Raw genomic sequence first — 18,857 nt, 5'->3', positions numbered from 1 at the left:
AACCTAAGTTTCAATAAAACATACAAGACTAACAAAGACCAGAGGTTCCTGCTTTGGACATGCGCAAAAAAGGCAGCTGGGTTAAACATGTTTTGTGAGATCTGATACCTTCTTTATAACTCTAGCAAATGTGGAATAAAGTAAAATGTATTTAAAACAATACGAAATTGCTCGTTGTTATGAGCACTGTTACTGCTTCTTGTATAAGCTGTTCAAGGTACGCAACAATACAAGTACAAGAACACAAATTAAAGAAACAACAGTAGTTGTCAAAGTTCATAGGGCCTCGATAGCAATGAATGAAGACATAGTCCAGTGTATAGGCATACAATTATTGAAAAATCTTTAGACATTTATCCAATTGACATATTTGATTCGAGAAAAAAACATTATTGTACTTCATTGGTCAATGTTTAACTTACACTAAATGTTAAGGTAATTTGGTAAATATGAGGTTATATTTATAACCCGTCTTTTGAACGTTTCGCATTTTAAACTTACAAAAAACACTGGGGAAACATAACGATAGTTTAGACAATAAACAAACATTAAACGACTAGCATACGTTGATTTTGAACACCCAATGTTGTAGGTTACTATATAAATATATATATATATATATGGAACGTCACTCTACACACATCTTTGATACCGTATTCGCCCAATGTGTCCATAAAAAGTAATAAAGATGACATATGGGCAATTAAGGTGTCATTATCAGTCAAATATCGTGACGTCACACTTTATTTTCATCTAATATAATCCAATCAACGTAGAATAAGTTTAAATACGGACATTTTATAAGGTATAAAAGAAGGAAAGTTTAGCAGATTGGACATAACTTTAAAACATTGAACATGCAGTCTCTTCTTTGTTTTGTGCTTATTTTGGTTTCTCTCTATTTAGTTCAAGGTATGATTTTCTTTTTAGTTAATATAAATCCGGGCTTTAAAGTTCATTCATATAATTTGTACAAAAAAAAAACAAAAACATAATAGATTTTGAAATGTTAAATATATTTTTTTGTATAATTTTTAATACATACTGAGACTACTATAAATAGAAGTTTCAGATATATGTGATGAGTTACTAAAAAATAAAAATGGAACAAAATAACAATTGGACAATTTGCGTTGATTAGACAAAATCAAAAACAAATAATAAAATCTATATTTTGATTATGCATTATACGCTTTTATACGGAAATATTAAAATGAAATGTTTCGTTCTACGAGCGCGCCACAATTGTATTTAAATTGTATTCGATAAAAAAAATGTGGCTACAACATGGATATTTTTCTTCCCCCAGTTCAATTTAAAGTGTGATATATTAATTGATTTAATTAATGAATGTGCAAACTCAATTTTATGGATTCAAAATTAATAAATATTTTTCAATTACTTTCATTTTTTATATTTGTGTTGAAATTAATGAATCAATAAATAATGAATACGTTCGAAAAACGAATAATTATAATGAAACAATCAGGTCAATGTATGTATTCTCTTATAAAGTCCGACCAATAACGCAATGTTTTATTGCGAGGAAAAGAAAAGACAAAACATAAATGATTGATTGTGTTTAAACACCATATCAATTGTTTCAACATGTATAACACTAAGTAATATACTTTGAAATCTTAATAACATATATGCTAAAATTAACAATAATGTTACATTTATTGAGTTTTTCAAATTAATCATCTTTTGAAACGTTTCTTTTTTTGGTTATTACTCCTCTGTCCGATACGATGAAATTTCCGAAGACCAAGCGTCAAATGTACATGCCTACGTAAGAAAGCTTCGCGAAGTCGTCGTTGTTCCTAGCTTTATCATTGAACATAAACTCATCATAGATATATACCAGGACTAAATTCTATATATACGTCAGACGCGCGTTTCGTCTACAAAAGACTCATCAGTGACGCTCGAATCCAAAAAAGTTAAAAAAAAAAAAAAAGGCCAAATAAAGTACGAAGTTGAAGAGCATTGACGAGAATCTACCATTTCTTTTATAATTAACGAAATTAAAGATATTAAGACTTGTAATACTAAATGTAAATGTATATTTTGACTTACATTTTTTTCTTAATTTATCATTTCAGGTCGGACATATGGCTATCAAAAAAAGACAAAAAGGGCTCACGTGGTCAAGGCAAAGGATCCTATTGGATTCCCGACAGATCAAGTACATATACCTAAAGAACCTGTCGTGTTACCAAGTAAGAGACTACCTGACTGTGATGTAGGATGTACTCTTCAGATAATACCATCAGAGTGTATACAAGAAACATTTGGATTTGAACATGGCGTGAGGTGTAGAGGGTGTGATGTTGATATATGCAACAGAGGCAGGGGAGATAATTTAGATAGATTGCCGGGCGGTTCCCAATGGCAAAATGGGGGCAGAAACCGAAATATAAACAGCAGAATAGGCGGAGAATTCGTTGATAGTTTAGGTGGAGGTAGAAACCAAAATTTAAACAGCAGAATAGGCGGACAATTCGTTGATAGTTTAGGTGGAGGTAGAAACCAAAATTTGAACAGTAGAATAGGCGGACAATTCGTTGATAGTTTAGGTGGAGATAGAAACCAAAATTTAAACAACAGAATAGGCGGAGAATTCGTTGACAGTTTAGGTAGTGATTTCTTTAATGAAAGACAAAACACGAATTTAGGTGGTAGATTTAGAAACAGACAGGATACAAATTTTGATAGAAGAAACAGATTAGATAGAAACTTAAATGACAGGAGAAACAGACAAGTTGGAAGTGGGTGGTTATGATCACGTGGTGAAGATTTGAGTATTTTGTAAAACATTTAGAAATCCAGAGTATTTTGCTGTACAATTTTTATATAATCAATAAACGGGTAAAGATCTATTTCTTACTTATTGGTTTTTGTCATACAAACAATCAGATTGGCAAGATTGCCAAGAAGGAATTTTCCACCATAGAGTAAATGACGTACATATAACAATTATAGGTCATCCTACAGCCTTCAACAATGAGCAAAACCCAAACTGCATACCAAGTTTCAAATTGCCAAAACTGCCTAGATGTTCAAAGTTTTCATCCATTTTGTTATGACAATTAGATTAAGTTTAAGCTCAATAGACCTTAACCCAACGCCACACATATACATCAACATACAGTTTTTTAAAAGATTTTTTATATAGTGTTTTGTAGGCAAACTTTGCATAAGGTTCATTACTAGGTTTTAAAAATGTCCCCCATGAAATTGTGTCAACCGGACATTTTTTTTCATGGTTAAAACTGTTCAAGGGCAATATTTACTTTAATGTAAAAAAAGAAGATATGGTATAATTGCCAATGAGACAACTCCCCACAAAAGACCAAATGACACACAAAAGTAACAACTATAGGTCACCGTACAATGAGCAAAGCCCTTACTGCATAGTCAGGCTCCGAAATGACAAATGTAAAACAATTCAAAGTAGATTTGCCATTGCAAGCAATAGCGGATGGCACCCTTCCCACATTGCCAAGAGAGTGGCAGCAATTTAGAAGATTCCAAAGTCAAAGTGTGCATCTACACATTCAAATTATCATTTTTGTGAAGTTTCATTAAGTTTGGAGCATTTTGAAGTTTTTGACATTTTTGCTGTTTCCATGGTTACCAAAACCAAAAACTGGAATTTTTCACATTTGTTCTGTTTCCATGGAAACGGTGGCCATCTTGGACCATTCCATAGCAAGATGCACAACTTCATATGGGGGTCCTCATTATAGAAGAGTTCCATCAACATTGGCCCATTTAATTCCGAGAACTAGCGTGGACAAAATGTGTGGAAGAAGATTAATAAAAATAACTAGATTTGCCATTGCAAGCAATAGCGGATGGCACCCTTTCGCCATTGCCAGGCCAGCGGCAGCCATTTAGAAAAATTTTGCTGTTTCCATGGCAACGACGGCCATTTTGAAAATTCGAAACTCAAAAGTTAAGTCTACATAAGCTAGGCAAAATGTGTGATAAGTTTCATTAAATTTAAAGCATTTTGAAGTTTTTCATAATTTTGCTGTTCCCATGGTAACGGCGGCCATTTTGAATATTCCAAAGTCAAACCCCCGCTGCAATGTTTCCCTCCATAATCATATATACCATTTAATGTCTCTAGAGTAAATTTAACATTGATGTTCTGGAATGTTCTGTGAAAATTCAAAGTTTTGACCTTTTTGCATTGTTTCCATGGTAACTACAGATATTTTGGAAATTCCAACGCCAAATTCCACATCTTCCAATGTTGCTCATCGTTACAGTGAAGTTTCATTAAGTTTTGAGCATTTTGATTTTTTTGAAATTTTTGGTGTTGTTTCCATGGCAACATAGTAGTTCCAATGAGTGTCAAAATCATCCAAAACCTGTATATAGTGGGCACCTACATTGTATTAAAATATAATGTTTCTAAGTTCAAGTCTATCCAAACAGTTCGAGAAAACAAAAAACTGGATTTTTTTACATTTTTTTAGTTTCCATGGTAACGGTAGCTATCATGCACATGCCAAAGTCCACTGCACAACTTATCATGGTGGTCCTTATTATAGTAGAGTTTAACCAACATTGGTCCATTGGATTCCGAGAAATAAGCTGGACAAAATCGGTGGAAGAAAAATAATAAGAAAAAAAAGAAACGTAGAATAACAATACGTCACCCCAACTCCGTTGAGGGTGCCATAATAAGAAAAAAAGAAAAAAGAAACGTAGAATAACAGTATGTCACCCCAACTCCGTTGAGGGTGCCATAATAAGAAAACTAACGGCCTTATTTATATAAAAAATAAACGAAAAACAAATATGTAAAACATCAACAAACGACAACCACTGAATTACAGGCTTCTGATATGGGACAGGCACATTTAAAGAGAATGTGGTAGTGGTGGTGGTGGTGGTGGTGTGTGTGTGGGGAGGGGGGGGGGTGGACGGGGGGGGGGTAAACATATGAGCGGGATCCTAAACCTCCCCTAACCTGGGACAGTGGTGTAACATAACAACATAAGAACGAACTATGAAAATCAGTTGAAAAGGCTTGACTCATCAGATGGATACCAATAGAAACACTACACAGAGTGGACGTGGCCGGGTACTTGTATATCCCAACAACAAAAAAACACAACGTACAGATCTGAGAGTTCTTGCAGTTACTGACAGCTTGTTAAAACCCACTAACAACTAATAAAAACAATCATGCATCTAAGACTACATGGGTTCTGTACACAATTTTTCCTATGAAACAATATGTTAAGCTGTAAAAAATGTATAGTTACACTAAACACATGTTTTACCAATGCTTTTTGTCATTGAACAGTAAATCTGTTAAACTTTCTTAAATAATTAAAATTCAAGTATGATAAATTATTTAATGACGTTTGTATTACTTCCCTTGGAGAATATAATTTAATAACAAATCCTAAGAAATATTGTTTTGTCTACAGAAGAATAATCAATAAAACAGACCATCAAAAGTATGAAACCTGTATGGGCATATAAAACCTAAAATTGACACATATGTTAAAAAAACAAAGTTGAGGTTATCTCTCAATTAATGCAAATATCCTCAAAACAAAAGAATTTTTGTCTCAATTGATACGTTACTCTAGAGCTAGCTCAAAGTACGTTGATTTTGTTGAACAAGGACTACTGCTTTCTCAAAATTTGCTAAGACAGGGCTATGAATCAATCAAATTAAGGTCCTCACTTAAGAAATTTTACGGTCGCCATCATGAGCTGATTGACCATTATGACAAAAGTGTGTCAGAAATCATATCTGATATTCTTCCTCATTCATTATAACCTTCCATCATTACCGAACTGAACAAAGAAATAACACGATGGATGCCGTATACGGTGCAGGAAATGCTTACCCTTCCGGAGCACCTGACTTCACTCCCGGTTTTTAGTGGTGTTGTTTCTTATTTATTATTTGTCACTGTTGATGTAAATGTCTTTTGGTTTTATGAGTCTTAAGAAAGATATAGGAAGATGTGGTGTGAGTGCCAATGAGACAACTCTCCATCCAAATAACGTATCAAAAACGTATAAAAACTAGAGGCTCTAAACAGCCTGTGTCGCTCACCTTGGTCTATGTGAATATTAAACAACGGACACAGATGGATTCATGACAAAATTATGTTTTGGTGATGGTGATGTGTTTGTAGATTTTACTTTACTAAACATTCTTGCTGCTTACAATTATCTCTATCTATAACAGTACTTTCTGTGGAAAATGTTATTGAAAATCTTCAAATTTTAAGAAAATTGTTAAAAATTGACTATGAAGGGCAATAACTCCTTAGGGGGTCAATTGACTATTTTGGTCATACTGACTTATTTTTAGTTCTTACTTATCTCCATCTATAATAATATTCAAGATAATAACAAAAAAACAGCAAAATTTCCTCAAAATTACCAATTCAGGGGCAGCAACCTAACAACCGATTATCCGATTCATCTCAGGGCAGATAGATCGTGACCTGATCAACAATTTTACTTCCTGTCAGATTTGCTCTTAATGCTTTGGTTTTTGAGTTATAAGCCAAAAACTGCATTTTACCCCCATGCTCTTGGTTTGCTGGCCGAGTTACCGGACACATTTTTTTAACTACATACCCCAATGATGATTATGGCTAAGTTTGGAAGTATTTGGCCCAGTAGTTTCAGAGGAGAAGATTTTTGTAAAAGTTAACGCAGGACGACGACGGACGACGGACGACGACGGACGCCGGACGCAAAGTGATGAGAAAAGCTCACTTTGCCTTTCGGCCAGGTGAGCTAAAAATCAAATAAACTGTGTTTACTCCTTGCTTTTGAATGTTATTGCCTTCAGTTAATCTGTTCTTTCCTCGTTTTATATGAATTTATCTTTGAATGCTACATTTAACCGGAATTTGACCTTTAATATTCAACAGGACGGGTGCAACCATTAGAGCATCAAAATGTGTTTAACAATCAAAACCCTTAATTTGATACGTTTTTTGTCGGATCTTTGATGATACAGCTTTAGTTTAAGTGACGTGTATCATTGACTGTTTTCCTTACTTTTCTTTCAATACGCCTATTACCGGGACGTATTATTATATACCGTTGTTCGTCCGTCCGTCGTAAATATGTCGATTTCTTAAAAGATTTTACGTGTCCGAGTTATGGAGCTTTATTCATTCTAAAAGGGCTATTTTCGAGTTCTCAGACGAGTTTTTAAAAATGCTTTGAACAGTTTTAGTGAAACTTTGGTTAAGCGTTGATATCTTTTCACATAAGCTCACCTTTGAAGCTTAATTTATGGGAGCTATGGGATGTTATTTATTAAAAGGGCTGGATTTTCCGGTTTTCTGACAATAACTCAAACGTGTTTTGAGCAGTTTAACCAAATTTGGATGACTGGTTTATATCTATTAAAATAAACTCCTTTCAGTTTTTTTTATATATATACTATATATTTTTGATATGACATTGAGGAGTTATGGTTTTTTATTCTTTGAATGAGCGACAGGCGTATCATGTGCTCGTGGCCCCAAGCTTTATTCTTTTGGCCACGGTTTCGTTTAGGTTTCTTCAACAGAGGCGGACTAAGGAGGGGTGCCTGGGTTCCCGGGCTCCTTCTCGTGTAGCATCATTTGTAATTAGTCCAGACTTTTTACCTATACCACTAAAATTTTCTTTAGTTCCCCCTCTCATTTATGGAATCCTGGATCCGCATTAGGTCAATCTTTTGTTGTGAAGGAAATTTTATACGGACAAACAGGTATACACTTCATATAATGCTATAGAATACTTAAAACTTGACTAAGAATTATTTCATGGTAAAATGTTGGTATTTCTATACAATTTGAAAATGTAAAATCTATATTTTAACAAAAACTTGAAATAAGACATGTGACGCTTCAAGAGCAGATCGACAATTATATATGAATGAATGAATGACACAGGCACTTGTTTCTATCCATGGGAAGACCCACTTTCAACGTATATTTACGAGTGATTCTTCCCATGGATAGAAACAAGTGCCTGCGATGAATGAATGTAAAAATGAACGAATGGTGTATTGTAAGGAACATTATATCCACTCATAATTAAAGTGATCTACCACTGAAACTAATTTCTCGACACTTGACAAGACGTAAGGCAGCAACCATTTGATTTTCTGGGGGGGGCTATGGTTTTTTTTTTCTGTGCAAACTTTTTTTTTCGCCTGCGGCGAAAAACAATCTATTTTTTTCGCGACAAGTCGAAAACAATTTTTTTCTTTCAATTTTAGCATTACATATAGTGGCAGCTGAGGGTGAAACAAACAATTTTTTTTTCTCAGAATTAAAAACAAATTATTTTTTTCTCAAAAAACTGGAAACAAACTTTTTTTTCCAAAAAAACCCATAGCCCCCCCCCCGCCCCCCCCCAGAAAATCAAATGGTTGCTGCCTAACAACTTCAATAACCAATGAACATAAACTAGGTATTGGGTAACATTATAATTCTACATCATGATATCAAAGAAATATACGACAATAATATTTTAGAGTCGTCTGGAACGTGACATTCCATCGTGTTGCTAAAATTAATGCCTTTCTGTTCACAGATTTTTCACATTAAGGCAGCTGGGATTTCTTAGTGTTCGACAGTAGAATTGTCTTCAACATCTGTTAAATACTTCTAGGTCAATGTACTTTTAAATTGTATTATTAATATAGGTGTCACACAGTCAAACCTTGTTTTACATTAGAATACATTGAAATTAAAGAAATCACAGTTATTATTATTGCCCATATGGCAGAAAATTAATATTTTCTTTACATTGAGGAATACTAAACGATCTAATTATTCAAAATTCAATCAGAGAATTGCTTTTCATAAATATTTTGAAAATTTAAAAAAAAATGGGGATCAGGGGCATTTTTTGGTTGAAAAAAAATCAAACCCACAAATTGCCCTTTTAAAATCAAAACAATTATCTGCCATAATTTTATCAGGATTTTTATGATAATTTTGAACACACTTAACCACACTTTATGTTTTATATTGCACGATTTACTTGTAGATGCTTTTGTTGTATACTGAATGCGTATGATACTTACAATATATTTATAAAAAACTAGTTTTGCAACATATCAGAGAACTGTTGCTCAAAGAAAGACACCCGATCTACCTAAACTGGTCACCCGCTGATTGAGAGCGAAACAACAGCAGGGGTCCAGTATACCAATCTACCGTCCACAAACTACCAAGAAATATAATACCGCTTACGGACGACAAAAAAAAAAAAATGAATGAAGGATAAAAACTTAAATCAAATAGATTGGGAGTGGGGGTCAAAAGTTTTGTTTGATTGACATCGAATTTAGGTCAATCAATTTTCTCAAATTAAGTTAAGAAAAAAAGGGAGGGGAGGTAGGGGGTCAGTGAAAAAACTATATGAATTAAGCTTTTTTTTTTTTTTTTTTTATCCTACATAGAACTTTTGATGTCGTCCCTTACAGTAATAAGATTGAAACAACTTGGCATGTCTTCAACTTTCTTAAATTTAAAAAAACAAAAAAATCATAAGATTTTTAAAACTGAAAATCAATTTGGGGGTATACCTCAATATATAAAACTCAAGTTCTGTTATATTTTTCTGTAAAAACAGAACAACAATACATATACATCTATAATAAGACAACCGAAGCTCCTTTCTGAAACCTCCATATTTATTCCTCGACAACACACTATACGCTCCTTTTGGAAAAAAAGTTAATTGACAAATTGATGGTACTTTAAATTATAAAATGTTTGTTCGCTGTTCAAGAAGTGTTCACGATTTAGTGCATTTATGAAATAATAAAGTATGAGTCAAATAGACATGTAACAATTTAACACAAAACAATGGAATAGTTATCTTTTAATTGGTCTCTGTATAATGATTAAACTTGTGATGGTAAAAAGGGGTTAGAAAGTTAAGTATCACCCGAAACTCGTCTCAAGCCATTTGAAAGTCAAGGTTTGAAACAACACAAGAAAACCAAAGACAATATTCGGGAAAACCCCAAAGTAAACCATAATTATAACCATGATAATAATAGAATACCGAAATTTTGAAAATCAAGTTACAAAACCTGGTGGGCACAAGTTTACCAAACGAACCATCAACGAACGACTATACTAACGAAAACACTGTGCATTTCTGGATATATGTCAATTCTTTATGACATAACCTGGCATCATTGCAATTCAGATAATTGAACAAATTTTATATTTTTGGAAAGGTGGATTTTTTTTATTCGTCATTGTTTATAAACACATGATATTTTTTTATTTTGATTTAATGATATCTAGCAATACGATTGGATGACAACTTATATCAAGTTGTTCCTTTCTAACATATACAATACACATGTATGATGACAGTAAACACATAAACAACAACGCTTAACATTATAGAACACAACGGAAAGAATCACAGCTAGATTCGCATAGCAGAAGAAAAAGAAAAAAAAAACAAAAACAAAAAAAAAACAAGAGAGAAAAACATAACACGATACAAAAGACAATACTGCTTACATGAATTATTAAATCTTTATAATACGGTGATATTATATCGTCGTTTTATCATTTGAAAATATTTTAAATTCTTTCAGACACTGTCTGGAATATGGAACAAATATTAAACTTAAGCACTGTTGTTTTCGGTTTAACATGTTACCAGAAACACATTTGATTGCTGAAGTGATTTCGATGTCTGGATGATTATCACCTGAGTTTGCCATATACATGAACCGTAGCTGATGTAGCCTAATTATAGAACTCACCACCACAAAGACAGACTGCTCCATGTTCATAGCTGTGCGAAAAGGTGTATTTATTTAGTTAAAAATAACAACATTGCTTTCCTTGCAAAAAAAAAAAAAGAAGAAAGAAAGAAGAAACGTTTATACTATGTTCCACAAAGGACTCACATAAAACAGTTGTGTACACATACAATCTGAGGATGTGTTTAAGGTTTATGTACCCTTCTGTAGCCATTTTTGTACGAATTTTTTAAACCTCAATTGTATCAAAACTAAAGATATAATAAATAATAGAGATAGGCCATTTAGTATATGTTCCAAGGGGAAACTTGATGCAAAGCATTATTTTTTACTGTTTCATTGCATTTGATAGAAAAAGAGGACTTTGTGGCAAATAAATCAACATTTTTATAGAAAATCCACAGCCTTTAATACAGAGATGTTTGTTATAAAATTTGAAACATAAATTACTCACTTGATTTTCTATGATGTGCTAGTGTTTATTTTTTACAAAAAGTTCTAAGTAACCTGTAAATTCCAAAACACCTCGTGCTGAGTCACTAAAGTCGAGCGCACCCTAAAAGGTGTACTTGATTTTGGCCATATTTATACTTGTCTTAACCAATAACTACATTTATAAACTTGTTTTAAGGAAATCAATGCTAGCACTGCATGCAATAACCCTATATCTATCAGTCATCAAATTGCCAAATATGAGAGTACAAGCATAAAGGCTGTGGATTTTCTATAAAAATCTTGATTTATTTGCCACAAAGTCCTCTTTTTCTATTAAATGCAATGGAAGAGTAAAAATTAATGCTTTGCATCAAGTTTCCCCTTGGAATATGTACAAAATGGCCTATCTCTATTATTCATTATATCTGTAGTTTTGATACAATTGAAGTTTGAAAAGTTCGTACAAAAATGGCTACAGAAGGGTACATAAACCTTAACCAATCGTGCAGAGATGAGTACCAAATAAATATTTCCGAACATACTATTTTAACAAGATGATTAAATATCATAATATTTAGCTTTAGTTTGGTAAAAATAATACGACAGTTTTATAAAGGTTGCAACGTTTATATTTCCGCTAGTGTATTTGCAACACTATTAATCGAATGAACCACAAACGATCGATTGTTTTCATTGGTCGTTTGGATGAACGTTAATTCAGCTAAATCACAGAGCCAAAAATTGTATATATCAGCACGTTCACAACATGCAAAGGCCGCATAGGATGACCAATCAAATTAAGGTTTGAAACTTAAGTTCCGTTTAGAGGCAAGATCAAAATATTCTAATTCGACTAATCACTGCTAAATAACATTAAACTTATTAAATCGAACTTCTTGCCCGTACCAAATCAGGAATATGACATTTGTTTCCATTCGTTTGATGTGTTTGAGCCTGTAAATTTCCAATTTGATGATCTTTGATGAACAACTTTTCGTTTTGAGTTTTCCTTTGAGTTCGATATTTTTGTATCAAATGTACGATAAATGATAAAGACTATAAAAACGGTGAATTCAGGAACATGTATCGGTGAGGGAGAGTACGTTACTGTATCTCATACGTCACTCATTACATAGAGTACGTTACTGTATCTCATACGTCACTGTATCTCATACGTCACTCATTACATATTACTGATACCGTATTCGCTCATCGTTGTCTGTTATCCATAAAAATGTCATAAAAATGTTACAATGACAATATAGGTGTCATTGTCTGTCAAACTCAATGACGTTTACACTAACTTTCATCCATTACAATACAATCACTGCGTATACGTTACGATTAAGGACATTTATTTTGTATGGTATAAAAGAAACATGGTTTTGTAGATTGGGTATCAGTTTACAATATACAGTTAACATGAAGTCACTTATTTGTTGCACGTTTCTATGTGTCTCTCTATGCTCAGTTCAAGGTATGAATTACAACATCTGTAATGTTAATGTTTTATTTTGTGAATATGCAAATTGAAGTCACGTGTAGTGTAAAAAAAATAAATAGAAAGTTATTTTGAAAAAAAAAACAACTTATTTTGGTCTGTTTAATATTAATGTAGAAGAAGAATAACAAACAAAAAATGAAAAAGAAAAACATTGATAACCTACAAATTATAGAAATATTTTAAACGCTGTTGACACTTAGTCTAGTAAAAATAGATAATTTTCGTGTAAGTTACATTTAAAAAAATAGTTTAGGTTTTATTGTGTCAAACGTCTCAACAGTGATGGCGTTTGACTGCTTCGGACACACTGATTGTACTTATCGGTCTATCATTAATTATACTTATTTATGTACATCTATTGTTTTACAATCCATTTCACACACACATATATACATGTATATATATATATAAATATGAATTGTCACATCAACACTGTTAGAATAATTTAAATAATACAAATAAAATAACATTTTTATTTTGTAGGTCGCAGCTATGGCTATCACAAAAAGACCAAACATACTTCCGTGGTTAGACCCCAGGATCATGGATTTCTGAAAGATCCCGTCCATATACCAAACGGCAATGGGTTTGTTAAAGATCCAATCCATATCCCCACTGATCATGCCGTGCTACCTAGCAACAAACTGCTTCAATGCAACAAACCGTGTACTCTACAGATTATACCACCACAGTGTGTACAAGAAACAATCGAATTTGAACATGGCGTGAGGTGTAGAGGCTGTGACATTGACATTTGCAATAGCGGCAGGGGAGATAATTTAGATAGATGGCAGGGCGGTTCTCAGTGGCAAGATGGCGGATTTCAAAATAGAAACCAAAGAATAGGTGGACGATTCGTTGATAGTTTGGGTAATGATTTTTTAAACGTACTAGGACAAACGTCAAATTTAGATGGTAGAATTGGAAATAGATTTGATACGAATCTTGATAGAAGAAACAGATTTGATACAAATATTGACAGGAGAACAAATATTGACAGAAATAACAGATTCGACCAAATTTTCAATGAAAGACGAAGCCAGTTAGAAACAAACAGACAAGTTGGCAATGATTGGTTGTGATCACGTGTTTATAAACTCAAGATGATATTTAGGCAGTATACACAATTTAAACAAAGAAATCCATTGCGTTTACATTTGTAACAATGTTTCGTGGAATAATACTTTTTTTTCATATTTATAATAAAAGTTTGAAAATATATATACTTAAGTCTTTTTTAGTTCTAGCTGATTTTCCTGGATAACTTTTCTTAAATAGTAAATAAACATTCATGTTTGGTTTGGTTAATTCAATGACGAAGACACGGTAGTCTTCAAATCTGCAAGTACGGTACGGATACATGACCATTCTAACGTATTCCTACCTTTAGACGTTTTTATGCCCCACTTACGATAGAAGAGGGGCATTAGGTTTTCTGGTCTGTGCGTCCGTTCGTCCGTCTGTTCGTCCATTCGTCCCGTTTCAGGTTAAAGTTTTTGGTCAAGGTAGTTTTTGATGAAGTCCAATCAACTCTTGAAACTTAGTACACATTTTCCCTATGATATGATCTTTCTAACTTTAATGCCACATTAAAGTATTGACCCCAATTTCACGGTCCACTGAACAAAGAAAAAGATAGTGCGAAGCTCAGGTTAAAGTTTTGGTTAAAGTTTTTGGTCAAGGTAGTTTTTGATGAAGTTGAAGTCCAATCAACTTGAAACTTACAAAATGTAGTACACATGTTTCCCTATGATATGATCTTTCAAATTTTCATGCCAAATTAAAGTATTGACCAAAATTTCACGGTCCACTGAACATGTAAATGATAGTGCGAGTGGGGCATCCGTGTACTTTGGACACATTCTTGTTAATCAATAAGCTGTGTAATTATTTGTCTACTGTTCTCTATTATGATATCCTGACAACATTTACAAGGTATGGAATGCTTGCATATGTAGCAGCAGACGCTTACAATGTCGACTCAACCAGTTTTTCCTTATTAGAAATGTACGATATTTTATTTCATGTTTTTCTTTTATGTAAAGAAAAGAGAGAGATGTGGTATGATTGCGAATAAGACAGATATTAATTCATTAGAGTTCAAATTGTGTGATTATGATATGCAACTGTACAATTTTCAATGATGAGAAAAACACATACCGTGTAGTCGGCTATAAACATGATAAAAGGCCCCAACATAAAATATATTTGAAAAAGTGTACAAGAAAATTTACGACATAATTTATAGCAGAACAATTAACGAAAACAAATATGCCAGACATAAACCCACGACAACCACTGAACTACTGGTCCCTGACTTGGGACAGGAACACAAGGAATATGGCGGACTTAGCCACGTTTGTGAGCGCTGAACATTTAATTGACATATTACAAATAGATTCACAAGTTTTCGTGATGCATTATGATAGGAAACTATGATGCCGCTTCTTTATTTACATTTTTATTCGACACTTCACCGATTTCTAAAATAGAGTTACTAGGTCAAAGCATACGTCACCAATTATATTTACAACCTAATTGCTTTAGTATTTCTCTACTAGTAAAAGTGACCCGCTGTTTTTTCGTTGAGAATTAATATATATTTACCATCAAAATATACATTAAATGTTGTAATAGACATAATATATGTAAGATATGAACTCGTTTGCATTTATTTTTATAGGTTTGACCGGGTGTCACCGTTCTTTGATCTTTTAATTTGTTTTAATAAGTTGTTTATGAAAAGTACAAACTACTCACATATACTTCTGTCATAATCTTTTTGGTGTTTTAACGTTGGAATCTTTTAGCATGGAACGATATTACAATAAAGAAAAATATGTATAAGAATTCTTTTGATCTCTCAAAGACTTGTTTAATATAAGCTCGAGGAGTTGGCCGATATTTTTCAATTTTAACTGTAAATTCTTCAGACGCCAAAATAATATGTGAACAGCTTTTTTTTTTAATATAAAAATTTGACATCTATTTAAATTAGTATGCAAACCAATAGTAATGAAGTCAGGAACCTTGCCGTTCAAAGTCAGGAACATTAATTGCCGTTCAAAGTCAGGAACATTGCCGTTCTAAGTCAGGATCATTGCCGTTCCAAGTCAGAAACCTTGCCTGTCCCAAGTCAGGAACCTTGCCAGTCCCAAGTCAGGAACCTTGCCAGTCCCAAGTCAGGAACCCTGCAGGTCCCAAGTCAGGAACCGTACCGCTCCAAGCCAGGAACGTTGCCTGTCCAAGTCAGAAACCTTGCCTGTCCCAAGTCATAAACATTGCCAGTCCCAAGTCAGAAACATTGGCGTTCCAAGTCAGGAATCTTGCCTTTCCAATCAAAAACCTTGCCTGTCCCAAGTCAGGAACCTTGCCAGTCCCAAGTTAGAAACATCGACGTTCCAAGTCAGGAACCTTGCCGGTTCCAAGTCAGGAACCTTGCCGGTTCCAAGTCAGGAACCTTGCCGGTTCCAAGTCAGGAACCTTGTCGTTCCAAGCCAAGAACCTTGCCGTTCCAAGTCTGGAACATTGCCGGTCCAAAGTCAGGAACCTTGCCGTTCCAAGTCAGAAACATTGCCGTTCCAAGTCAGGAACCTTGTCTGTCAAAGTAAGAAACATTGCCGTTCCATGTCAGGAGCCTTGCCTGTCCAAGTCAGAAATCTTGCGTTACCAAGTCAGGAACCTTGCCGTCCCAAGTCAGGAACCTTGCCTGTCCCTAGTAAGTTACTAGAACATTGCCTGTCCCAAGTCAGGAACCAAGTCTGTCCCAAGTCAAGAACCTTGCCTGTCCCAAGTCAGCAACATTGCCTGTCCAAAGTAAGGAAACTTACTACATTGCAAAATGCCTGTACCAAGTCAGGAATATGACAGTTGTTATCCATTCGTTTGATGTGTTTGGACTTTTGATTTTGCATTTTGATTTTTGATTTTCCTTTTTGAATTTCCTCGGAGTTCAGTATTTTTGTGTTTTTACTTTTTGCCGTCCTGAGTTAGTAAACGTTCATGTCCCAAGTTAGTAATCTTATCGTCCCAAGTTAGTAACCTTACGGTCCAAAGTTAGTAATATTATCGTCCCAAGTTAGTAACCTTATCGTCTCAAGTTAGTAACCTTACCGTCCCAAGTTAGTAATCTTATCGTCCCAATTCAGGAACCTTACCGTCCCAAGTTAGTAATCTTATCGTCACAATTCAGGAACCTTACCGGTCCAAGTAAAAGTAAGGAACCATGCCCGTCCAAGTCATGAACCTTTCCGGTTAAGTAAGGAATCTTTCCGGTCTAAGTCAGGAACCATTCCCGTCCAAGTCAGGAAATTTACTGCATCCAGCTTCCATAGCGTTGAAAGAAGTTTTGTTTATTTTACAACTTTATTTTTTAGTGGTCTGTACGCGATTTATCGTACTAGCATAAGATTGATAAAGTGGTCTGAAAATGTAATTAAAAGTATTTTGTAAAAACAATGTTTTCACGGAAAAATGTATCAAAATAGTTATGAATTAGAGGAGAGATTCATTTTAAATAAAAATGTCAAATGACTTAAAATGTGTGAATGAAAATCTTAGAGTATAATTATCTGTACTTTCTCCCAGAGGGTAATAGCACATTATATTTACATCATAATTTAAGTAATCTACCACTGCACATAATTTCCCAGCACTTATTTTAATGTTTACACTTCAATAACCAATGAGAATTAAGTAGGTATTGGGCAACAGTATAATTCTACATCATCTGATCAAAGAAATATACGACAAAAATGTTTTGAAGTCGTCTGGAACGTGACATTCCATCGTGTTGCTAAAATTAATGCCGCCGCCCAATTGGTAAAGTTCATTCTAACTTATCTCGAGAGTTTGTGAAAGAATTTGTTTTGTTTATTTTACAAACTTCCAATATGATAATGATACACATGATAGGTAAGTTATCAATTTATTATATATATATATCTTAATGTCCAGTGGCAAATAGTTCATCCATATATTAAGATTAGCAAGTTATCAATTTATTATTTATATCTTAATGTCAAGTGGCAAATAGTTCATCCATATATTAAGATTAGCAAGTTATCAATTTATTATATATATCTTAACGTCCAGTGGCAAATACTTCATTCATATATTAGGATTAGTAAGTTATTAGTTTACTGTTTATACAATGTATCTTAGTGTCCAGTGGCAAATAGTTCATTCATATATTAGGATAAAATCAATTTTGTATGCTTGGTATTTGATAAATTGTTACTATTAATTTCTTAATAACCCGTGTCCAATATTTCATTCATTTATAAAGATTAAATTAATTTTGTTTACTATTTAATAAATAGTTATTATTTATATCTTTATGTCCAGTGGCAAATAGTTCGATTATGTATTAAAATTCGGATTAGATTTATTTTGTTTGATTATTGTTTCATAAATAGTTGTTGATTGATCACTTCTTCAATCAGAAATACATTGACAGCATAAATGTAGTTATAATAGATTCTAATAATTCCATCAATAAAGTAATACTGTCTTTCAATTTTTATTTTTTAATTTTGATATATTTTCCTTTAAATCTATATTTTCATTCATAATTATTGATCGTAATGATAATTTCAATGGAAAAAGAAAGAAACATGTATACTGCTTTACTATTTTATTTTATTTTGGGAAAAATGCAAAAACAAAATAATAAACTTTTTTTCTAATCCTTACCCTGTTCTTTGATTTTGGTAGCAAATTAAGTTATCTTTAACGAGACGTTCAGTGTCTCGTCACACAATTGTCCTAAATAAGCTGGAGGAACATGTTTAACCACTCCAAATCCTTATGTGTATTGCCTTAGTCCTGAAAGTCAGTGGTAATAGCAGGTTACTGTCTGACCTATTTATTTTATTGTTTTTAAGCATGGTTTTCCGTTTTTGGATCGTTCATGTTATGTTTTTGATAACTTACTTTATGGTATTTGTCCTCTCATAGTTGAAGGCCTTGCCGTGACCTATAGTTGCTTACTGTTACATCATTAGGTATCTAGTAAATAATAGCAAGCATTCACTTTGTTTAGTTCACATGCTAAAGTAATTAACATCCATGAAAAAAAGTATTCAGCATTTTGAACGCTGTCTGGCCAATTGGTCTTCTGAA

The 18,857-nt window shown here is 33.4% G+C and overlaps 2 long non-coding RNA genes across 2 annotated transcripts; both read left to right on the top strand.

The window, feature by feature from the left end:
• Positions 1-805: 805 nt before the first annotated feature.
• Positions 806-2,882, top strand: LOC143084359 (uncharacterized). The gene is made up of 2 exons (XR_012981025.1): positions 806-912; positions 2,106-2,882. It is a non-coding gene; the product is annotated as an uncharacterized LOC143084359 (long non-coding RNA).
• A 9,720-nt stretch (positions 2,883-12,602) lies between these two features.
• On the top strand, positions 12,603-13,955 carry LOC143084358 (uncharacterized). The gene is made up of 2 exons (XR_012981024.1): positions 12,603-12,707; positions 13,218-13,955. It is a non-coding gene; the product is annotated as an uncharacterized LOC143084358 (long non-coding RNA).
• Positions 13,956-18,857: the final 4,902 nt, after the last annotated feature.

The sequence above is a fragment of the Mytilus galloprovincialis genome, chromosome 7, assembly GCF_965363235.1.
Source record: "Mytilus galloprovincialis chromosome 7, xbMytGall1.hap1.1, whole genome shotgun sequence".
Lineage (NCBI taxonomy): Eukaryota > Metazoa > Mollusca > Bivalvia > Mytilida > Mytilidae > Mytilus > Mytilus galloprovincialis.
Note: the sequence above shows the minus strand (reverse complement) of the source record. Positions and strands in the feature narration are given on the sequence as shown.